The sequence below is a fragment of the Falco biarmicus genome, chromosome 3 (assembly GCF_023638135.1).
Source record: "Falco biarmicus isolate bFalBia1 chromosome 3, bFalBia1.pri, whole genome shotgun sequence".
Classification (NCBI taxonomy): Eukaryota; Metazoa; Chordata; class Aves; order Falconiformes; family Falconidae; genus Falco; species Falco biarmicus.
The window spans coordinates 112,432,658-112,457,338 of NC_079290.1; the positions used below are offsets into that span (position 1 = coordinate 112,432,658).

General features: G+C 47.2%; 1 protein-coding gene across 2 annotated transcripts in view; it reads left to right on the forward strand.

Moving 5' to 3' along the window:
• The first annotated feature begins 5,376 nt into the window (after nucleotides 1-5,376).
• The window catches only part of CASZ1 (castor zinc finger 1), a 208,121-nt gene continuing 188,816 nt past the window's right edge, over nucleotides 5,377-24,681 (forward strand). For both annotated transcript variants that reach the window (XM_056330672.1, XM_056330670.1), the window contains exon 1: nucleotides 5,377-5,535. The gene's annotated coding sequence lies outside the window, so the exon portion shown is untranslated. The remainder of the gene's footprint in view (nucleotides 5,536-24,681) is intronic.

The window sequence follows — 24,681 nt, forward strand, 5'->3', positions numbered from 1 at the left end:
TAGCCAAAAATCACTATCAGTCTGTATGCCTATAATTTGCCCAACAGGGTTTCAGTGTTTTTATTATATACTTACATACTGATAGTTGTCATATATATTTCTAAACAAAAGTTTGAAGTTTCAAAACACAAGGCCTGATCCTCTTCAATATAAATAAGTCTTGCTCCACTGCTGTCAGTGTGAAGCAATGCCTACACTGCTCTGAGGATTTGGACCAGGGTACAATGGAGATCAAATCAATTTCTTTTTTCTTCTGAAATGTGCATATTCAAAAAAATATTTGCCGTTGAGAAAACATCACTTGACAAACAATGACCACATGATATTCTCTGATTACTTGTGCCACTCTTCTGATGAAAAATGAAAGTAGATACTATTATACTTGCAGCTGAAAAAATGCCTCCTAGTTCTTTGCAATTACTTCTCATTTTCCATTACGAAACTAAGTAAATCCACAGGATTTTTCTAGTGCATGTCTGAGTGATTTCTTCATTCTTCCAGTGAGCTGAGAAGCGGGATGAGAGGTCCTGGATAGCACCTTGGTCTACACTAGGTTTGGAAAATGTCACTCATGATGCCTGCTGGCCATTGTGTAGAGTCTATATGAAATAGCTGACTGTTTCAGTGCAGTTTGGTAGACTGGTCAGCTTAGGCCTCAGCCTCCTTCTCACTTACCAGAGATTAAATACCTCTTTGAGGAATTAATGTGGCATGTAGGCCTCTGTAAAGCATGCCGTCTGGTCTGAGTGGTCGAGAACAAGGCATCTAGACCTGATTCTCTATTGTCATGTGCCTCAGAGCAACAGGAACCCTTCTGCAAGCCTTCATCTTCCCCTCTAAAAAAAGCGATAGCCAGGTCACAGCAGGGTGAGCTGAAGACACAGTTAGAGTCCTCAGGATGTATTTATCTGCTTTTCTAATTTTAATCCAGGCCCTTCTCATGTTGTTTTAGCATCATTTTTCTTGTGTGAGTAATTTTTTAAGGGTATGCAAGGTTTTCTCAGGCTGCACTTACACAGCTTAGCCAGATGGAGCATGTTCAAGGGTATGAACCGGGTGTGAATAAAATACATTAATGTCTAGTCTACAGTAAGGGTGTAGCCTATACTCTTTACCAACAGCTGTCCTGTCATCAGTCTAAATATTCTGTTCACTTCTATTCTGTATGGCTTGTACTACCTCATCATGCTCATATCTCACTGCTGCCCAGCAGCGCAGGAAGGAATGTGACAGATATTCGCTATCTGTGTCCTTGCACCCCATAGGTAATTGCAGCATGCCTACACAAGCTGCCACCACCCCACCGCAGCATGGAAATAAGAGGACCCTGAGCAAAAGGAGGGACCATTCACAAAGTTTGGTTTAAGAGAGAAATTTCTGGCTTTAACCAAGAGTTGTGGACAGCGGACATAGAGGACGACCTAATAATGAGTTTGGATGCTATTATTGCTAATTGCTGAATGATAAATAGCATGAAAGGTGTCCTACAATTTCAGTCCATGGAAATTTATTTGAAATATGTAGTTCAATACAACCAATGTCTTATGGGCAGTAAGCTTGCAGTTAGCAGGATGTCCTCTCCCCAAGGGCAGCAACTAATAATGGTATAGCTACATGCTATGGTAGCTAAAGAAAGACTGGGAATAGATGCAACCTGTTTGAAGATGGAGGAGCACATGGAATCTGAGCTGCCAATGATCTTGTGCAATTGAACTGTTCATTTGTTAACATTCAGACAAGCAGGAAATAGCAAAGACAGGAACCGTAACTGCGTAAGGTCTCACTGGCCTTAATAAATGCTGGTAAAGAAAACCAGGCAAAGGGAATGATAGTGATGTCCAAGACTCCTTTTGGTTTTTTTCCACTGGCGTGTTGTATACATAAAAAAGAGAAGAGCAAAAATGAGAGACATTTTGGTTAGAGATCTTTGGTTAAACGGTCTTCAATCCCAATGAGAGGGAGGTGGTCTGGTTCAAGTCAGATCCTGAGCAGTGGGCAAAGAACCCCCATTGGCAAGAATAAAACTGAATCTGCACTGAAGCAGCCCGCTCCCCAGGTACCTCTCACTCAGTTTCTGTTAGAGATGGTTTCTTGCTGAATTTGCCAGTGCTGTTAAGCCATAGTATAGATTTGTTGAGAAAGTAAATTGTATTTTAGAGGAAATCTGGATGAAATTGGGTATGTCCATAATAAGTAAAAGGCTTTTGAGATTGCTCTGCCGATGGCCATATTGTTCCTTTCTTAGTCTTTCTGTGTTTCAGACCCACTTTATGATAGATGCAGATGCCAGCACTTATGGTTTGGGGGCAGTATTGACACAAGAACACAAAGGACTTGTGAGGGTGGTGCCTTATTACAACACTAAATTAGCTGGAGAGAGATTACTGCACCACTTAAAAGGAACTCCCGCAATGGTTAAATCTATAGAACATTTTCATCCACTGTTCAACACGGAAGTAAAATTGCTTTGGGTTGATGACAGGAAGATGCTGCATAAATAGTTAAGTATGCATCATTTGCAATTTGCTAAATTATTTTCTTTCTATCTAGAAAGGGCTGTGTAAGGTGTCATTACCTCATGTTCTATCTGACTGAGGAGCCATGCGCTCTGGGGCCTTTACTGGGAGCTAGTACAGCAGACATCAGATGGGCTGAATGGGGCTTTGCACAAGCAAACTTCAGAAAGCAGGGACTACAAGGTCAAAAGACACAGGTTAAGCATGCAGAGTGGGTCTCTAAAACACATGCAGAGAGCTTTTGGGCAAGGTGTGGTTTGGAAGGAGGCTTGAAGCTGTTGTCAGAGGTACAGTTTGTAGGGTGTCTGAGCCTCATGCTATGTTCAGGGGAGCGCAGGCATGAGAGCTCTTTGGCGACAAACAGGACTGCCTCAAAAACACTTGACCATCCCCAAGTTCTCCTCCTAACTAGGCCAAATCCACAGCACTCCAAAATTAGCCAACTTCCAAGCTGAAGGAAGACTATTCAGTCTGTGTTCAGCACCTCAGATGAGACAAATGCAAAAAAGTGAACAAGAAAAAATAATAAGTAAATGCAATTAAAAGCAACGATGCAGATTTAATTAAAGGGCCCTATTCTCCCAACCCTTCATTCTTCAGGGATGCCTCATAAGCAAGAATTCATACCTTGGGACCTGCTCTTTTATACTTCTGTACTCGAAGCTGGGACATTTACTTTCAGAAACACATGGGTTTTAACCTAGCAGTGTCTCTCCAGCATACAAACTCCAAAAGTTTCATCTTTGTATTTTCAGCAATTTATAAATACTTGCCACAGTTATTATAACAGTCTCACACAGTCCTATTTACTTTAATTATCCCATTTTCATCCGTATTTTCCTGCTTTCTTATTGTGAGCAGGTAAAAATAAATAACTACAGAGTGATGAATACCAAATAATATTCAAGTAAACAAAAGCCCAGATTCTGCAAAGACACAGACACTTTAAATACTCTGAGTATTTCCACAGAAATATATCTCTCCACTGTAAATTTGTCCTGCTTAGTAAAAGTCTAGTCTTTACAGGGACCTAAATATTTAACTCAATAGATGTATGTTGTTAAACTTGTCTGTTCAAAATTCATGAGTCAGACTCCCCCCCTCCCCAAGCTGCCAGATCACAGGATTTTCTCAAAAGCTATTAAAAATCCATTTCTTTGGAAGTTTCTTGTTTGTCCTCTGGCTTCCAAGGCTTTGGGGAGCACTAGGCCACATTTCCAAGCTTCCTTGTGTAAACACAAGTGCTAGAAACATGTCATTCCAGGAGCTGGGGATCAAAGGAGAACACCAAATATTGGAAGACTCACAATAAAAGCTCAAGAGCTGGCAGCGGTCCTGCAAACACTCATGTATGTGAGTCACTTTTACTCACATGAGTAGTCACATCAAAATCAGAGGAATTAGTCTATTATTATTAATTATTGTTATTATTTTTGTGTGTGGCAATAGCATGTAGGAGCTGTGATCATGGAGCAGGGCCCCATTGTGCAAGGCACTGAGAAATACAGAGACAAAAACACAGTTTCTGCCCCAAAGACCTTACGGTGTAAGCATCGGACAAGAGGCAACAGGTGGAGAGACAGACAGGGAAGCGCACAGGAAGAGCAAGACGGTCTTGCAAGGGTTTCTGTGTGGGTGTGCTGACGCAGAGCTCCCTACTCCCAGTGAGTAAAGTTATTCAGGAGTTTACAGGTTTGCATGGCTTGGGCCTAGGGCCCAAATCCCAGGAGCTCTGCGATGGAGGCAGATACGCTCACCTGCACGCAGTCCCACAGACTTAATTCATGCAGGGAGTAGGGGGCGGCAGGCAGGCAGGCAGGGAAGCAGGCAGGCAGGCATACCGGCATACCTCCAAGCCCCAATGCAGTACAGGGTGCCAGTGAGCCAAGGCTCTTGGTTCCCATAAAGGGAACCAGGGTATGAAGGAAAGGGTCTCTGTGGAGGGTTTTGCACAACCACCACTACAGAATGTGCACACACAACTATAACATATACTTGCTCTCTCAGTAAGATGGAAGATAGAGCTGAGAAAGAAAAGGTAGAGCTGAACAAAGTAATTTCTTAACGTAGAAATGTGATGCCTGCCTGAATTTCAGGCGCATGCAAATGTATGGGAGCCCTTGGCTCTGATCCTGCAAAGGCATTCCCTGAAACCAGCCCGGTCCCCAAGGCTGCCCATGGCTTGCAGATCTGTTCCTCGACATTTTCTCTAGGATCCAGAACTGCAGAAGTTAGTCCTGTGCATAAATGCCAGCAAAGTGAGTACTGCAGACTACCAAGCCAAGGAATAGTACAGTTGTAGATGTAACAAGACGGTGGTTAGTTCTAAACTTGAGTGAAAACCAAGTCAAGAGCATGAGCAAAAGAAAAGTACCAAAGTTTATAGGTTTGTAAAATAGAAGCTGAACATTGTGCCTAGGAAAACCAGCTGGAGAATAAGGAAATACAGGCAGCCTAGTTATTGTGATCTCCATGGAACTCCGTCTCAGGGAACTAAGGTGGGCAGAGGTCACCAGGCTGCAAAATAGAAAATTTCATAAAACTTCCAGTGCCTCGCTGGGAGGGAGGACAGGCCGGAGGGAGGAACCGCCTGGTGCAGGGACAGGGCAGGAGACAGAAAGCTGCCCGCGCGGGCTGGGAGATGGGGCCGTTTTCTCGCCTTTTCCCTAGCCAGGGGAGGCTGATCCGGTCCGGGTTTTGCAGGCGCCCCTCCCTTGCCTGCCTTCCCTGCCTGCCTGGAGACCGAGTCCGCTCCGTGCCCGCTCCCTCACCGCTGCTCCCCCCTTCCCCTCCTGGGCGGGCCGGGGCAGGCGGCGGCGTGATCCAGGCCGGGTTTTGCGCGCCGCCCGCCCTCCTGTTAGAAATAGGAAAATTCAATAATCAAAGCAAAGGGGAGCGCGAGGAGGAAAAATCCGGGATCAGGGCAAGTTTGATGGCGCATGCGCGCTGCAGCCTCCATCCCAAACACACACACATTTCCCTTGACTTGGAAAGTCACCCAAAGCAGCCCCAAGTGCAGGTAAGCCCGTCCGCTCCCGCCCGGCCCCGGCCCCGCCGCCGGCAGCCCCGGCTCAGCGGCGCCGGGGCCGGGGCGCTGCGCGGGCGGGCGGCCGGCGGCGCTGCCCGGCAGGTGGGCACCGCGCCGCGCTCCGCGCCCGGCTCCCGCGGGGCAGCGCTCAGCCTGCGCGGGCACCGGCCGGCGGCGGCCCCCCGCTCGGCGGGAGGCGGGCGGCGGCGGGGGGTGCCGCGGCGACGGGGCAGCGCCGTGCCCGCTCGGCGGCGGAGCCGGGGCTGCGGTGGCACCCGTCAATTCCCCGGACTTTGGCAGGAGCCCGGGCAGGGAACGGGGGAACACGTGTTCCCGCTCCGCGCCGGGCGCAGGTAACCGCGGCCCCGCCGCGCCGCGCCGCCCGGGGGTCCCGGCGCGGCCGAGCGCAGGCACCGGGACGGCGCGGCGCGGGGAGGGGGGGGACGGCGGCAGCAAAGTTGGGCGAGCGGCGGCGGGAGCGCTCGGCGGGCAGGGCCGGGTGCCGGCGGGGCGAGCCGTGCCGGGGAACTTTCTGAAAAGTGGCCGGGCCGGGCCCGCCGGTGCTTCACCCGGCGCCCGCGGCGGGACAGTCGCAGCCCCCCGGCAGGGACGGGGTGGGCAGGGGCCGCGGCGGCTGGGAGCGCGGCTCGGGGCAGCCGGTGCCCGGCCCCCCGGGCGAAGCAGCAGGTTATTTTTACCCGGTGGCATTTGCAGAATGCGCAGCTGATTTGCCATCCGGAGCCAGGAAGTGTCCCCCCCCACCGCCTCCTTCCCCTTCTCGCCCCCTTTCCCCCTTTCCCCCGTGCGCGGCGGGGCAGCGGCGGGCGGGGGGGGGCGGGTGGCCGGGGCGGTGGCGGGCGGGGGGCGCGGGCCGGGGCTCCCGAGGGAGCCGCTGCCCGCGTCGGAGGCTCGGGCGACGAGGAACGGGGAACAGGTGTCCGAGCCGTCACTCAGAGCCGGGCCGGCGGGGGGGGGGGGGCGGCGGGGCGCGGACGGAGGCAGCGAGGAGCGGTGCCGAGTCGGCACCCTGGGCGCCGCCGGGCGTGGAGCGCCGGTCCCGGCAGAGCGGCGGCCCGGGGGCAGCGGGGCGCGGAGGGGGAGCGGGGCTCGGCGGCGGGCCGGGGCGGCGAGCGAGCTGTCAAGAGGCTCGGGCTGGCGCGGCCGGTCGCCTCGGTGCCGGCGCCGGGGCCGCCCGGCTGCGCGGCGGGCAACTTCTTCGGCAAACTTTTAGGGGTGGGTTGCGGCTGGAGGCTGCTCTGAATCACGGCGGTTTCGATCGATCGGCCCGAGCCCTCCTGCCCTTTGGGGCTGGAAAGGTGAAACTTTTCAGGAGCTGCACGTCCACCTTCTGTGTGCCCCCTCCTGTCCGCGCTGCACTGCACAGCGGGTCCTCGCCGCCGGCTCTCTGGAAGAGTAGCTGTCTCTCCCAAAACTTCATTGATGAATTTATTTCCTCTATTGATTTGCTGACTCTTAGCCTGGAATAATTTCCTGCAAAGGTTTTGGACTTCTCGTTTCCAGAAGTCCTGCCTGTTTCCCACCTACCCTTTATCTTTGTGTGGCTGCCACCTTGTTAGCTACCCTAAAGGTGGTTTGGAGGAGTTTATGGGGGAATATTGTTGAACTTCAGTAATCAAGTTTCCAGATCTTATGCCTCCTGTTTAATTTATTAGACTAGTTATTTATTCTGTTGATGATAATCTGTTGCTGGTTTCTATGGAGATGTTAAACTGATCTCTTTCAGAAATCAAACTCCATATGCACTAAAACGTTTAAAGGAGCAGCGTCCCCTTTTGTTTTCAGACTTTGTACCTTTTCAGTGCTTTTATTGGGCTCCTGTATATTTTATATATTAAAGCCTGAAGTTGAAGCTTTGTGCAAGACAGAGCTTATTATGGCTAACAGAAAGTCAGGGCTTTGATCCTTTTTTTGCATCATCATTTAAAACAGATCATTTTTCCCCCTCATCACAGAAGATAGCAGAACCCTTTCAAGATCAAAGAGTCCAGCTAAAAACTATTGTTTAAAAAAAAAAACAGAAAAAGAGCCAGTTAAATTAGGGGGATGTTTCCTTAATCTGCTTGTTTTGTTCTAAAGATTATTTTTTTTTAGCAGTGAAAACAACAACAACAACAGAAACTTGTGGCAACTATATTGTTATTTTTATACCTCCCAAGTCTTTTTAATGTTAAAATAAGTTCAAAGTCAAATATCTCTAAAGATAAAGTGCTTGTTAGGGTGTTTTTATTACTTGGTTTCTAAATGTGGAAGGTCAGAATCCAGAAAGCTACCGCATTAGAGAAGGTTTTAATAGTCTTTGTCTCATCTTAATGAGACAGCAATCTAAAAAACATTTTCCCCGCAACATTTATAAATTATTTCAAAGAACTCTCTCTGCATATAACTCAGTTTTCTTTATTTCTTAACTTATCCATTGCATCATTACATGTGATTCAGTGCAATATCACTTTATAAAAAGTAATTGAGGTGAGAGAGGAAAATTTGCTTTTACGCTTAAAATTTGAGAACTCATGGTACGCTGCTGTGTTGATCAGGCTGACGCATAGTGCACACCAATTGTGGGGTTTTTGCTCATCTTCTGGAGAAAAGTTAAAAGGTTTGCAAAGAAAATAGTACCAGCACAATGCATGTTGAACACAGTAAAAACCTTCCTTGTTGTACTTTCTCTTACTGTACCTTCAAAATGTTTCCACTCCCTAGAGCAGAGACGTTTGTCCTCTCTATGTGCTTCTATACTAATCTTAAAAATAAAAGAATAATCCTAGAGGAAATAGTGCATGGAACTCTTATAACTCATATATGTTTGTGTGTGTATGTGTCTATACATTTATATTTCACAGATACATATACACATACATGTATATGGAAAACACATAGGTTTATGATCTGTCCATACTAGACTTCATCTTTTTTCCTTGTTAATTTTTCTTCCCCCCCCCCTTAATTTTTGTGATTCATAGTGTGATGGATCATTTAAATTTTTTTTGGTAAATATTCTGTTTATTTGTTTGATTTGAATTGCAAACAGAATTGACTCTTGACAAGTAAAAAGAGGAGGGGGGAAAAAAGGAAACACTATGGCTTTAAACTCAGGAGTTTGCATATTCTCCTTGTATCTTTCCCCTTTGCTAATTATTGTGTTGTTTTCAGAGCAAATATGTCATATCCATGGCGACCAGGCAGGTTTATTGTCTTTCAGAAGCAATAGCTCACATAAGTAATTAATGACTTCTTTTTTTTTTTCCTCTGGCTTAGGTTAAACAGATCATTCAAGGAAAGTCATATCTCTCTCTTCCTCTCTCTCTTTTTTTTTTTAGCCCAGTGACATAAGAACATGAGTTAGAACAAGAAAATACTTTAACCAAGAAGTCAACAGCTTATTTTTCCTCATTTCTTTTTAAAAGCTCCAAGTGTCAGCTTTCCACACACATGACGTTGTCATTCTTGCAGTTTCAGAGCGAAGCCTTGGTACAGGGAAAAGCCACTGAAGGCTGGAGTTCAGTTGGTGGTTGTACAGCTGAGCAAAGTGTGTGCGTGTCTGTGTGTATATGTGTGGGGAGGTATTATTATTGCTTAAGGGTTTTGCTGTGTACTGGGAAAAATGTTTCCCTTGCTACCCCCCCCCCATCTGTATTAAAATCAGTGCTAAAATAAAGGTGTGTTTTTGTATCTTGCAGATTGTAATTCAAACAGTTTCCAGGAAAGAATTAGTAATTCATTTTTATATACAGCATATATACACATACGCTTGAGCTCCACCCAAAACAATCAAGCTAGCTGGAAAAAAAAAACTTATTTCCTTTTCTTTTTAAGCCCAAGCAAACTTGCACAGTGACTTTCAAAAGCTTATTAAAAATAGTCCCCTCATTTTTGCAAGGAGTTTGCTGCAGGTATGAATCTTGTCCTTTCCCTTTCCAACTCTGTTTCTTCCTATTAAAGCTGAATGTGCTATCTGTCCAAGCCAGGGGCTGGTTATCCACTATGATTTACTGAGGTGGTGATTTTCAACCCCCTGCCCCCCCCCCCTTCCCCCAGCACCTTCACCCCTGTTTTGTTTTTGCTAATTTCATTTTCAGAAGGATTTACACACAGTCCAGCTATATAAATTCCTTGGGAGATAAAAGCGCCGCACACTTCCATAAACAAAAGCTTTTACTTGCATCCTGTCTTCCTTTTTTTCTTAAAGTAAAAAGGAAAAAACCCTAAAAACAAAACCCCAAGCCATCTGATTGAAGCAGGTATCATAAATGTATGCTGGTAATGATTCTGTATTCCACAATGCTGCTACTTTAACTTTTAAAATCTGTTTCCTTTCTGGTTTGTAACATTAATCAAAGAGCCGCTTCCTTCCAATTTTTCCACAGACTGGGGCTAATTAGAACCACTCGAATCATATTTTGTAAATTCCATGTGGATGTTACTTTAGGTTTCAAGATCGTGAATGCTTCAGGTTCAGTCTGGCTAGACACTCTTAGGGTTATTTTTATTAATGCTTCTGTCTCCCTAACCAGTTCACGGTTTCTGTCCATTTACCCCAAACAGATTTGTGGGTTCACAAATAGGTGTGTCAGAAATAGACATTACAAGTTAGGAAAAAGAAAAGATGAGAGGGAAAGGGATTTTGCAGTGTAGTTTCCGAAGAGCAACAGAGAACCCCCTAAGTAACGTGAAGCTGAGGATTCAACAGACTTGATAATTGAGCCCTTAACCTCCTGATGTCTGTATCAGAAAAACAGAGTCTAGCAGAGGGAGACAAAGAATAAAAGCAAATACTGTGTAGGAGGAAGCTGGGGAGATGACTGAAATATTGAAGTATAGTTCAGGATATGTATAGATCAGTATATTATGTTTCCTTAGGTTCAGTTTTTCCCTCTGGCGAAACGTAGCTGGTTTAAAGGTGGCTTTGGGAGAACCTCATGTTTCTAATGCAGCGGAGAGCCTGGTGTTTCAATGGTGTGAGCAGATGTAACTTGGGAGAGACTTCTCTTGGAATTGGTGTTTATGTTTCCCTGTTTCCTTTTGTTTTTGAAGGACTGATTAGTGGTGGTTGTTTGTTTTTTGGTTTTTTGGGGGGGGGGGGGGGGTTTGGTTGGTTTTTTTTTTTTAATCTTCATGGGAAGTTAAATAGCTAGAAGTTGGGAGTTTTCAGGTTGTAATTATTAGGTTGTGCTGAAGGGGTTTGAATCAAACCACTCTGAGCACCCGGCAAGGCGACTGCTTCCATGCTCAGCTACAGTATTTCTCTTCTCTGTATTTGTGTACCTAAATAGGGCATCCAAGAATTAGGGGGCAGTGGGATCACAAGAAGGATCTTAAAGTTAACTTGCTTTTGGTATATAAGACTGCAGCTTCAAAGAAAAGCAAGAGTGCATCGTAAATTTTGCTAAAATTAATCAACCGTTTAAGAGCTCCACATTAACGAGGTTTTCCAGGCAAGCAGCTTTCTTCTCCTCTTCTTCCTCTTTCTCATTCAAAGTCCAAGAGGGTTGGGGTGGAGGGGGGAGAATATGAGTAAGAAGAGGAAAGGGTGGAATTTGAGTAGAAATAGTAAAAACAAAAAAGGCTGGATTTGTAGAATAGAAATCCTCATGTGTCCTTGATCCATATTGTCAGGGTTTTTTTTTTTTTTTTGGTCGGATTTGTCCTGTGTGCCTTTGACGGAAAAGGCACGTAGAGAGAGAGAGAGAGAGAGCGCGACAGAGGGGGAGAGAGAGAGACGTGTCACTGCTTTGGAGCTCATTATCATTCTTAATAAGTCTTAAGGAATAAAGAGGAGCATTGAGTGTAAATGCTGGGTAATCCTAACACTCCTCAAGGTGAGAGGAGTCTCGAGGACACAGAGAAAGAGAGTGAGGAGGAGGGGGCTACTGCGGGGGCAGGAGAGGAGACGTGGATGAAAGTGGCTTTTTAGGGAGCAGGCATGGTTGACTGGGCCTTGTGGCTCTGGGGTACTTTGGTTTTGTCCTGCAGGCCTGTGCTGGTGAAAGTTGTCTCCAAGTTTGCGTACCAGCAACGGTAAGCAACCCAGCTGGACCTTGGGGCTGACACATTGGCCTCTAACGGCGAGGTTCGCTGACAGGCTTCGGTTTGAGGAACAAGTCTGCTGTCCTCTCTTCTTCAGCCTGTGCTAAAGGGTCTCAGTCCCCAAGGGGGAGCGGTGCCCCAGGGCAGGGTGTGAAGCCGGGAGCTTTGCCCTGCCTCTGGTTTGGCGCCTGCTTCCTCTGCTCGGGGTGAGACCTCGCTCACTTCTCAACCTATGCACCCAGTTCTTAGCTCCTTTCCGTTTCTGTCTTACTGGATGTCACAGCTCCTCTTTGCCCGAATTTCCTAAAGCATCTGCCTCCCCGCACCTTTCCTTGCAAGGGAGGACGCACCCCTGCGCGGCTCGGACACTAGGTGGCTTAAAGTACAGGCACGGCTCCGTAAGGCAGCTGCCGTAGACGTTCATTCACTCTTTCTGGTGGGCTCCTTTATTCAAACTTCAGGCTGACAGCAAAACGTGGAGATGTCTTTGAATCCGTTGTGGATTCAGATATCGCACGACCTCCTTGGCAGTGTGTTCACAGTCACGTTGGAGGATTTGAGCCTGTGTGGCAGTAACGAGGAGGACACCAGTGAAGGGAATTCAGGGGCAGGGCTGAGCTGCTTGCGCTGATGATAAGGAGTCAGGAACCTGCCTGTGTTGCTGGGTCCTTCCTTCTCCAGGCAGATTTCACCATATCCATTTTAAAGGGTGTGCGTGTTCTTTTGGAAAGAAACATTTCAGGGTTGGCAGAGCCCTTCTTACTATGCTGATGTGTGGTGGGAGATGCTTTGCCTTCAGTGATGCCCACTGGCCCTTCTTCCTGGTCTCTTATCTCAAGCCCAGTTGCAGGCAGAAGGGACTGCTGGAATTGGGAATTTGCCTACAACATCCAAAGCCTGAGGAAAGGGGGGGCGAATTTTCTCTTTTTTTCACTCCTGCAGTCTGTGTTGCCTCTTTGGTTCAGCCCATAGCTTCTGGCTGGGGTATGAGCTTTGCCTTTCTTTGTTTAAATGACTCCACATACCTTGAAGCAGGTGGGAAGGAGTTGTCAATGTTGAGTTTTGATCACTTGGCAGGAAAAGCCAAATACAATGAGGTGGAAGTGAAACTCTTGCTAAATGCTGGTTTTTCTGGGTCCAGATGCTTGGCTTCAAGGTTAAGCGTTACATTGGTGATATTATTAGGTATTAAGTTATTAGCAATGGAACTGCGGGGCTTGCCTGTACTTGGCAGAGAACCACTAAGAAACTGTATTAGGGCCGTGTTCATCCTGGTTTCTCCAGTAGTGCCCTTCCAGCATGCCTCAACCCTGAGCTGCAGGGAGCAGTAGAAAACACAAATGCAATTTTTGTGCTTCATCTGTCTTTTGAACTCTTTCCTGAGACAGCTAATGAGTTGTAGCAAGGAGGCATGGGCTCTTGTACTGAGGGATCTGCCTGCAACCCTTCATGCTTGCTCTGTCCAATGGCTGTTGATGAGGTGTCAGCTAATACCTTTCACGCGTGATTGAGCTGGTCTAGAATAGGACCGGGAGGTACAAGAGTCTGTATTCCCGGGATGAGCTCTAGAGCCGTCCAGCTGCAGAGGCCTTGTGTGTAATAAGCGCTGTAGGAAAAGGGTCTGTGTTTGCAAAACTGTCAGTTGTTTGGGGCATTTGGCTCCTTGCCCGCCATGGCATGTTGGGGTAGTTTTCTCTCCAGAAGGTATCCTATTTTTGGTTTTCTGCCAGCAGTGATGCTGTTTTGAAACAGAATAGGTTGCTTCCAAATTCCGAGCCACAGGGCTTGTCATTTCAATGACAATACAAGAAGTCACCTCAGAGTTGGTCTCTGAGGCTGGTCCTGAACCTTCTGCATGCAAAGTCAACTGGCAAGGCTGGTCCCAGTGCTGGGAGGGCAACACAGCATCATGTGTACCAGCATCCATCAGGCTTGGGAAGGAAGGAGGTAGATGAACTCTACAGATTCTTCAGGGGCTTTTTAGTTTTGGATACTATTCTTTGGAAGGACGGTGTCAACTAGAAAGCTTAGAAAGAGAATACGTACATCCTCTTGATGGGAAAGGACTATTTGAAATGGCAAAAGGGGTCTTATTTCAGTTACGTAATAAAATGCTTTGTGTAATGTTGCTCAGGAGAGGCCTGTGGTAGTTCTTGTGGAACAAGTGTTAAGTGTGACCCTAGCACAAGTTTGCCCAGTGTGCTGGGGAGAGAAGTTCACTGGCCAATGTTTCCTGAAAGTACAAAATAGTCTGGTTCTGGTCCTGGCTTTGGCTTGAAGGTAGGGATGGCAGTTGGCTCTCACCTGTAAGCCAGTTCTTTTCTTTCCTGGTTTTGCTTCTGCTTCCAATGGTAAAGGGAGTATGACTCCCAGCCCTATGCCTTTCCCAATGTGGCTAGGTAGGCCTTCTAAATAACATGACATGAATGTAGTTGGCATAAATGCAAACTGAGCTGTGTGGTCACAGCTATGGCTTCGAGGTATCTCCCTCCTGCCCTGCTCAGCCCATCCCCATGCCAGTGAGAGCGAGGGCTCCACAGAATCATGCTTGTCTGCTTGTTGCATGATGAGGCTGGCAAAGCAGCTCCGAGGCTGGCAAACAGCTCCCAGCCTGGCTGCCTCCCTATGGTGGCTGTGTCTGCAGAACATCCTCTCTGTAGGGCTGCTGGTGACGAGCCCCTCCCTCCATCAGTGCCTCAGGCCGGCCCAGCTTTATACCAGGGGAGCAGTGTCCTTTCACATTGGTGAGCCAGCAAAATCTCTCCCAGGGGTTATTGTAACCTCTCAGCAGCGATTTGCAAACAGGCATTCGGAGATAAAGTCTTGGTGCCGAGCTAAGGGCCAGTAGGGCAGATATGAAACGCGGCAGGTTTATGAAAGGGAAGGTGTATGAAATGCAGCCTGCATCTCCCATTTCACTGCACTATGCCAAAACACACAGTTTCTTATTTCAGTCACTGTGATCTTTCAAGGAGGTTAATTTCCATGACGAACTCCGGGCCACGTGCTTGGAGGATTTATCTAATTAGACTGACACTTTTCTTTTTTAAAAAAGAAAATTAAGCTGCACCTTGGAGGACTTAAGTATTTTAAACTGTGGGAGCGGCAGCAGGCAGTGTGATCCCTGCTCACAAAGCAGGGAGAGAGGAAATCTCCCCTTTTTCAGTCTCCTGTTCAAGACTTCACCAAAGGTCCCCATTTACTTAATTTTCTTACATGGTGGCTGGATGCTAAAGAGTGTTTTATCCTGCTTGAGTCCCTAAAGCCTCAGCTGCCTCTTTAACTTGTGTAAACTATTGATGTTCTGGGCTGTTACGTATTTGGGATGGAGTGGAGGGTAAAGGGGAGACCTGTTAACGCTTGTTAGCCATGTCCTAGAAAAATTGCATCCTCGCAGGGCAGTGAATGGAGTGCCTGCAACTGTGTAATGACTGAGGTAGGTATATGTCCCTCTCATCATGCTTGAGCACCTCATGCTCATGAATGTGTGTACCGTTGAAGCTGGTGTGACTGTCCTTGTCTTGTCTGTGGTCACAGAGAAAAGTGAGCCCTGGGAGAGCCCCCTAGCCCTTCGTCCAGTCTTGCTGCAGTTGGATCATGTTTGGGTTTCCTGCTGAAAATGCCTTTCAGACAAGAACTGGAACCATGCTGTAATAAAAATAGAGGATTTTCAGTTGAGGCTGTCACATGCAGGCAAGCCCTGTACTTTCCTCAGACTGGATAGCTCTCACAATTGCAGGCACAGTGAATGATGCTGAATTTGTTCCCATCAGAGGGCTCCTGGAGTCCTGCTTTACACTCACTGCCTGCTGCCTGCCCATTACTTGGCAGACTCCTTGTATTGCTGTTTGTGAATCCAGGTTCAGATCACTTTAGGTCTGATATTGCTGCAGCTGTTTATCCTTGCAAAGGAGATAGAAGGAAGGTCTTTGCAGGGCACTGTATTTGCTGCATTAAACTCAGACAACTCAGACCACATTTTCTTGCAGCCTAGGCTGGAACAGAGTAGCATTTGTGGGGTCTGGTACAAATGCAGAGGAAAGTGTCCATGCATAAGGGGCCAGCATGAGAGTCGCCTTGCTAACTCTGGTGGTAATACATTGATCCCCTTGGAGCTGTTCACGTTGCGAGACTTTGCACAGAGTGAGAAAAATACGGTAGCCTTGTCCAAGGAGATGGTCACTGTGTGTGCTGCAGTGCCCAGCTGATATGCTGAGGAATCCATGGTGGATCAAACTTGAGATTTAATTTCTGTTTGTTTTTGGTGAAGAAAGGAACAAAAAATAGATGTTTCCTTTCACACACACACACACACTGCAAAAGAAAAAGAGAAAGAAAAATAATAAAATCTACCAGGCGCTCAGAGGTCTAACCAATAAGAGCGCTGTCGGCTGGGGAGCGATCGTTCTGGCTTGGTCAGCCATCCCTAACAAGTTACGGGTTGTATAAACTCCCAGCTTACAGCTGTAAATTTACTCAATTTTGAATACAGCCACAAGCTGGCTCAGCAGGATCTGAAACAGTCTGCTCCAGTAGTTGCGGTATGCTTGAAATTCACAACTCCTGGGGGCCCCAGCTTCGGACATATGTAACTGTGGAGGGCCAGATCCTGGACCACACCACACATAGCCCTACTGTGCCCTAAATTGAAAGGGATCTCAGCAATATATGCTGCTGTGTTAATTTATCCTTTCTTAGCTTTTAGCTTCTCTGCCTTGGGTGAATGCCTCTTGATCTCCATAGCAGCAGGGTCCACTGCCCCTGTGCCTGTTCCTGTCCCTCACCTAAGACAGGAGCTTGGCCAGGGGAGTCTCCCTTGCAGAAAGTTTCAAAATGCCGCCTGTTGCAGCAGTGAGTGCTGTCTCTGCTGTATTGTGTGGCAGATGGGCAGGATTTGGCCCGTATGCAGTCTGGGGCCCTTTCCTGCAGTGTATACTCAGCCCTGCGCTGAGGTGGAGTCAGTGGGTGTTTGCTGGAGTGACTGAGAGCAAAAGCGTAGTTCTGACTTCAGTGTTCGTTGCAGCAGAAGGGACCAATCTCTCTGAACACCTGTAATGTTGCAATGTGTGATACTCCTAGAAGGTTGAACTTTCGGCTTGTCGGCAATGAACCCTGCTGCAAATAGGAGCGTGTTAGTTGCATTGAAAGGGAATTTACCCCGAGTACGCTGTTAAATTTTGATCACCTCTTATGTGTTCAGAAATTGGACAATTAACAGCACCTAGGTGGAGACAGTCTAGGGGAAGAGGGGCATACCTGCCAGATCCTGATCCCAGCTCTCCTCTTACTGCTGGCTACATTTCATCATGTTTCTGATGGGGAAGCATTTTGTCCAAGACAAATCCTTTTATCTTGGAATGAGGCATCAAGTACTGCCATATTACTGTCATTGACACCATAGCCTTCAGCCAAACTGATGTGGTACTTTCTGTTTGCTGGAATGGACTTGGAAGGTAGAGATGGCTTGAGAGATGGCTAACCCCAGACCTCCTCAACATGCACCTGGCAGCCTCTGCCCTGGGCTGCTATCCAGCTCTTGGAATCAGCTCATGACCATCTTCACTGGAGCGGGCAGGTTGCCTGGTTCAGGCTCCTCCAGGTATGAGAATGGTGAGGGCAGAGGTTATGGGGATAATATGGCTCCAAACATGCTGAGCGTTCACTCCTGAATTCAACTTCCTACAAATAAAAGAAAATGAGTGGATGCAAATGAAAGGTTTGTGAGAGGTTTCCTCTCTTGTCTTCCTCTTCTGCCCCGTGGAATTGTGCTGGCTCTGGCTGCCAAAGGGTTAAGGTGACTCATGCCCCTCTCACCAGATCTGCTGGCAGGAACGCTTCATCCCAGCCTCTAATTGGTGGTGTTTGCTCTGCACTTTCTCGCTCTGGTTTTGATGAAAACATTTAACCAGGAGCTTAGTGTGCAGAGGCTCCCAGCTGACAGCCGCTGCACTGTCTTTACCAAGTTGTCCTTGCTGTGTAAATTTAGCAGCTGGGCTTAGGGGTGGCAGGGGAGGACAGACATACACAGTATCACAGCCGTGGACCCCTTGGTTTCAGTCCTCAGGAAGCTCTGACCTACAGTAATCTTTAGGGTCCAGGCCCATATTTGCTGTAGTCCGCAGGTGCCTTTCTGTACCTGGACAGCCAGCAGCATTGGAAGCCAGTTCAGAGCCTTGAGGCTAGGCTGCAGAGGTGGGAAGAGTGGCCCTGATAGGTTCTGCAGGGCCTGGTCTTACCTGAGCAGGGGGACAGCTCAGTAGGGCTTGGGAGATCTGTTCTCAGACCCTCCAGCTGTGATCTTGGGGGATTCTTTCCCAGAGAACAGGCTCCGACAGGCCCTGTGCTGCAGAGGAAAGGTGAAGCTACTGGTTCTGTTACGTGGAGATGACCTACTCATTCCTTCCTATGCCATTTGGGAGCTTGTGCAGGATTTTCCCAACACAGTCTTTCATTGCAGCTGTTTCAAGTAATAACGTGTTCGTCTATAGGCTCTTCTAATGGGCTTCACTCTAAGAAGTCTCAGCTGATTTTAATTTTTGCCATGCAAGCGGCAGAGAAGTTACCACGTCCTTACGGAGACAGTCTTGAGAGCGGGCATGTCCAAGCTCCTCAGTTCCTACGTCACAGAACCCTTAGGCAGCAGCAGAACTGAAACAGCCCCTGGGGGAGATGCCAGTTTATCTGTGTTGCTACTGGAAAACACATTTAAATTTTTGCCCAAACAGGAGATTGTGACATGCAAGAAATTCATCTGAGCCCGTTGGGGCTGCCACTGCTCTGATATTTCTTTACTTTTCTTTCCTTATCTCTTGGTGATCTACCCTATGAACAGCAAAACAAATCCAGATGGGAAAATTTATAAACCAGAAAATCTGGATTCCCCATTCCTGGAAAAGCATGATTCCTTGTTCTCAGCCGCCTCCGTGTGTCATGGGGTCTGCCATGAAAAGATGCCAGAACTGTTGAAAGAGGCCAGGCCTACGTCTACATTAGAGAAACTTAGCAGCAGCATAACACGCTGTGTGAGTGCGGGTTCCAAAAGGAGATGTGCTGTACTGAGGGAAGCAAGATTTGGCCTAGGTAGGATTGATTGACAAAGACATTTGTCCTCTTTAGATGCATTTGAGGACCGTGCTGCGTATCATTTGGCTGAACCAATTATGCCTATTGAGAGAAGTTTTCTGCCTGTTCCCTGACCCTGAGTATTGGAAGTCTGGAACCAAATACATGTGTCTCATTAAAAACGAAAAGACGGGCCAGGCCCTTGCTCTGCACAACATACTGTCTGTTATCAGCCCGGAGAAAGGGGAGCAAACAGGTGTAGGATAACAGTGCAACTGAGAGAGACCAAAGTGCATCATAAAATAAACAAACAGCCAGTGCTCCAGCTCCCCCAAATGCACCATTGACTTGCAGGGTCTACAGTGTGCTTTTGAAAGTGCTCTGAGCAAGTGCCCGCTCGGGGCACCACTTAATTTGCAGCCAGAAATGGGTTGATGATTATCTGCACTGTGGTAGTGCCTGGAAGCCCCCTGCCCATCTGGTCATGCTCAGCACTGCGAGAGCAGTGTGAGCTCCCTGCCTCAAAATGCTTAGAGCTGGGGGAAGGAGGCTGCTTATAGGGCTGAGCAGCTGTGGGTCTGACTTGTGTTATGAAATCGAAGAAAGTAGGCCTGGGTGCAGAACCAAAGAAGGCATCTTAGCCTTCCCTTGTCGTAAGTAAGGATCATAACTGTCTTTACTACGACCTTCACTGGGAGGAGCCCATCCAGCCTCTTCTGTCTTAACAGTCTTTCCTCCTGAGATTTCTTAGGTCAAGATCTTTGTACCAGGACTATATGTGATTTCCTTGCACTTTTTCTTACTGTGAGAATCTTCCATTGCTGCTTGTGCTTTAGGGCTGGCAAAGCTCACAGTGGTGCTGCTGGCATTTTCATTGCATTTTGTGAAGCAGCAGCTTGGCTTACTTTATCCCATCAGCAGCCAGCGCTTTAGTGTCTTGGAGTGACTCAGCCACTGGAATTATGCTTACCCAACAATACCTTTTGTCCTTTGCCCAAAAATTCTGGCCAAGAAAAAGGGAAAAAGGAGGAGGGAGAAAAGAAAGAAAAGACAAAATTCTGCATTTAGTTGTCCTTTCAGCACAGGTGGTGCCAGTTGGTTTTTGCTTTATTTGTACAGGGTGGGGAGAAGAGAAAAAGAAAACAAGGTGGAACTCGGACAAGGCCCAGGAAATGTTTGAGCCTGACAACAATTTTCCTTTGTTCAGGGGAGCGGGGGAAAGAGAACAGAAAAAAGGGGCAGAAGACCAGCTGAAACCAACCTCAGCCCTGTGCTCTTGGGCAGGTTTCTTCTTCCTATTCTTTATTGTTTGGGTTTTTTTGTTTTGCTCAGGTGTCTTGTGATAATTTTGTTTACGCTAAGGCCTTTGTATGCTCCTTTCTAGAAGGTGGATAGATGAAAGGCTTTCTGTGACACATTTGTTATTTGGATTGGCAGGATTTACCATTTATTCTAGGGGTATCCTATAGACTAATGCTTTGCATGATCCTTCCCGTCAAGCTGTGAAGATCAAGATGGCTAGAGGGGGAGGGTGAAGGACCATACTATTCTGGAGGAGAGACAGATGCGTGGTTTAGGGCATGGGCATGCAAGTAATGGATTAAAGTGCAGAAACCAGAGGGATTTGTTGATGAAAAAAGAGGACCTTGAAGGCAACTGTCAGGGACACTGCCCTAGGGAGTCCCGAGTGCCACCAGCTGCTAGGACATAGGTCTCCCTGTCACAGGAAAACTCTGACCAGGAGGTTCTTGTTGGCACAAAATCTGTTGACTGAATCACCTGCAATGTTCTTCTTTTAAAGTTGAGTTGTGGGATAGCTGCCCAAGGGGCACTAGAAATTGGAGTGTGCTACATGGGACAAAATGCATTCTGGTGGGGTTGGATTTCAGCAGGGTCATTACAGCCAGTTCACTGGTGCTTACTCTAGGTATGATCAAGGCCGCGCAGCACGCCAGGGCTGTCTGGAAGTTGGTGAGAGCAGTTAAAAGTGTTTTCCCATCCAAATGTGTGGTGATGGCTGTCTCAATCAGGCACTCACATGCAGTCCATGTGTTGTATGTTCAGTACAATTGGGCTGGGATTGGGCAGCGCTGAAGTGATCTGTTACTCTCAGGAGATGCTCTTCCTTTGGGTGCTGGCTGGTGCGTTCCCAAATTGCCCTTTACTTCTCCTTAGCCGTTGACTCTGTTCAGTGTTGTAGTGGTCCTGTAATGTCGGAATGGCTGGGTAGTGAGCAGATTGGGATGAAATGGGATGAAAGGCTGTTGAGTCTTTTCTTGGCTAGGTTAGAAAGATATTACACAGTGCTTAAATAATCTCCATTATTTCATTTGGGTATCACAAAGTGTTGTATCAAAATCAATGAACAAAGTTGTGGGTATCACCTGTAAGGCAGGCGCTGGCCATGCTCTCCAAAGAAAGGTTAAATGGTTTTACTTGGTTTGTAAGAGGGAAGGTGTCCAACATTCAGTATGTGAAAAGGAAGAAAAAAGAGCAGAGAATCAAAGTCACTGCATGGAGCTGGACCAGTGCGGCACTTCAATGCAGTATCTTATCGAAGGCTTGCTGTTCTTCCAGTAATGGCCAAAATCACTGACATGCCTCGTATATTAAAGTAAAGCATCCAAAGATGCTGCCAGTTACACCTTTTCCCTGATACTGGGGAATCGGATTCCCTGTATTGCATTTACTGGGATTTGTATCCTTAGCATCCTTTCTTTTCAGGTTCTCTGAGTTTCACTGGACAGTCCTGGAGCTGCTTTTTTCCTGAATGTACTGCTGAGCCTGTGGATCTGGGACCCCTCGGTTGCAGGACAGGATCCCAGTTAAATAGGTCCAGAGCAGAGCAGAGTTCAGTGAATCCCAGGCAAAAGGTGGAATACTTCCACTACAAAATACACTATTCCAGATTTACACTGGGAGCCGCTGCATTCAGTCTTCGGTCCTCAGTCTTTGCCTTAGTATTTGTATCTGTACAATGGAGATAATAAAACTTGCCTGCAATACAGCTTGTAGCTGAAAATTAAGGAACGGTTTTCAGAGCCAGATGGAAGGCAGCTATGGAACATGGGCTGTATTTTTGTTTGCTGCTAGTCTATTTGTCTGGAGTTTAGGAATTAAGGCCTGAGTGAAACTAACAGAGAAAGGTGAATGCACTTGCTGCTGAGGCTCTCTGGAGATGCTCTGGGGAAACTTGCCCAGGGATCTCGAGGGAAGAGGCTGGCACTGGGGTGCTGGCACAGGAGCGATGGTGGCAAGCGAGTGGCTTTCCTGCCGTCCATTCCAAATGCAGGAATGACTGTGGCGAACGGTTTCAAAGCCACCACTATGGAGATTAAGGGGATGAGAATGTAAATCTCAAGTAAAAAGGTAATTGAATGTAATAGCAAACACTGCTCGGTCTATGTTAATTTTAGCTCTTCCCCTGGATACAAGGCGCTGTATTAGTGTTTTATTACCATTTTGTTTGCACTAATAAAATAGTAAAATTTATTTCAAGGAAGTTGAAGGATGGTTTTACAATGCAAATTTGAAGAAATTGGACTTTTCATTTACGCCACTGCTATTTTAAACCCTGAAGGGTGTAAATTAGCCTCCTGTGCATGGGTGAAATCCACTGCTTCCACAAGCAGGGGGAGGATTTGATGTGGGGGAGAAGAGAACAAAACCAAATCATCTGAATATTTCAGAGAGACAGAGATATCTGATGAGGAGAGAGAAAAAACTGACTGCCTGGGCCCACTGAGAGGAAGAGCTGAAGCGGTGTGGGGAGAGCTGTTTGACAAGCAGGTTTCTGCTGATGACCCTCTTCAGCTGTTGTGAGCATCAAGAAGGGGCAGAACAGGCCAGCAGATGTGCCAGTAGGCACAGTGCACTGTGCCCCATGCTGGCTATACAGCTCCTGCTGGTAAAGGAGGTGCCAGTAGTTGGGGCTCAGCTGATTAACAGATGTTGTCGGTGACAGAGAGTTCCTAGAAGTGTGAAAGCCTTGAGCAGGTCTTGCTTTCTGGCCCAGGGGACCCCCACTTTTCATGTTGCCTATGCTTCTCTCTTTCCCTTGCTTTGCTGTCTTCATCATCTTGCTGTAGCCTGGCCCATCCGGCAGCCAGGCATGGCCTGCCTCTGATTCACCACTGAGTCATGGTGCTGCCAGCAGAGGTGCCTCCAGCCCAAGAGGCTGGTTCAGCGACCTCCTCCTTCACTCAGGACTCCTCTTTGGCATGAAATGGAAAGGGATGGGCAGATTATCTGGTCCCTTTCACCTTCGTAAAGTTGTTTATAACAGTGCTGTACTCATCACACTGTTTTGCCACTGCTTGGCCTTGACATAAATGATGCTGTAAAGGCCAAGCTACACAGAATCGCGTCCAGAAAGCCATGTTTGGTTCCAAAGGTCCTGTGCTGAGTTGGCGGCATGCCTCTTGGTGGCAGGTGTTGCAGGGTGTAGAAGCATCCAAAGCTTAGTTTCTGCAGCAGGTCTGAAAATCTCACAGGGTAACTTGGAGAGGGCTTCGTTCTCCTTGTGCAAATGGAGGTGTGGAACAGGAGTCATAGCATCACTTTTTTCAAATTCCAGAAGTCCCATTCTGCTGCTGGGGAAGCCTTTTGAGTTACTGTTTTTGAATCGTGCTTACCTTGTAAACACCTTGGTCTTCAAGCAAAACTGGCATGAAGGGAGCCATGCTGTCTCCTGTATAGGAGAATTAGATGATTAGATGATCTTGCTCCACCTTATAGGATGGGTTGCTTTTTTTAGAGCAAGTCTATGTATTACATACCTCCCCAATCCACATCAGGTTTTTGTACAATGACCGAGGTATTGATTTGAGTGTGAAGTCCTCAGGGAACCCTTTTCCTTCTGATATCCAGTGGACTAATGGGCACCTGAAACATTGTTTGATCCTAGGCAGTTTCTGTCCACAAGTATTAACAATTTTGCTGCCAGCCCAGTCACACTGCTGTGGGCTGCTCTTTCTGTGGGATGTAATTTTTAATGTACTCATTTGGTGTCTGGCCTACTGGTCTAGCTATTGTCCTGCATTCTTGGCCAAGTGGTACAGAGTGAGCTGCAGAGGAAAAACCAGCTCCGGTGATCTGATTTTACGGAGAGGTAGATCTCCCAGCTCTCCTTTGGGTTATGAATATTGTCTATTCATTTTATCCTCAAGAGGCCTTTCAGGACAGAAACCACTGTTTACCCCACGCGAAGGCAGGATGGAGCTTCGGCTTGTTACTATTTATGGTACGGATAGTAGCAAATCCACCGGGAAGGTTAAGGCCAGGCTCCAGATCCTGTGGTCTCACTGCTGTGTAACCTCTCCTAGTGTCTGGGTGTTAAAGAAAGCCTTCAAAAGTTTTCAAACCCTCTTGCAGGTTCAACAAAGCCACTAGACCATGGGTGGTATCAGGCAGCCTTCTTAAACTCCCTGCCCTTCTCCTTTGGTGCATGTAGAGGCTGAGCCAAGACTGAGGGCGTTACCAAAGAAAGCAAAGACTTATTTTTGGCATTGAAATGGTTTCCTATTCCAGGCGAGTCTGGGGAGCAGAGTGGTTGTGTACCCAAGGATTTAAGCAGTGCATTAAGCAGAGGGGTTACACTCCGGGTGGATTTCAATCAAAAACTATAATTACATCAAATAGCAAACGGAAATGGAAAAAGAGGATTACTAACTCGACCCTGAACGCTGTTGGCTGCTGAACCTGCTCCATTATTCACACCCCCTCTATTGCCTGAGGTGGGGTGCGTGTAGGCAGTAAGGCCCCCCCCCCCCCCCTTTTTCCATTTCCTTCATCCATCTGATGAAGTCAGAGTCCCTGTGTTGGTATCAGTGCTTGGAGGAAGGCTGGAATTTGCATGACTTGGATTTGGGACTTTGCAGGGCAGGTTTGATCTCCCCGTGCAACTCTTCCTGGCTCCAGGCTCAGCTAAGGCAGCCGTGGGAACCCCCAGGCCCACAAGCTTTCTCTCTTTTTCTGTTTCGTTATCAGGCTAGTGTTTTGGACTCATCACTGTTCATCCTCAAGGAAACT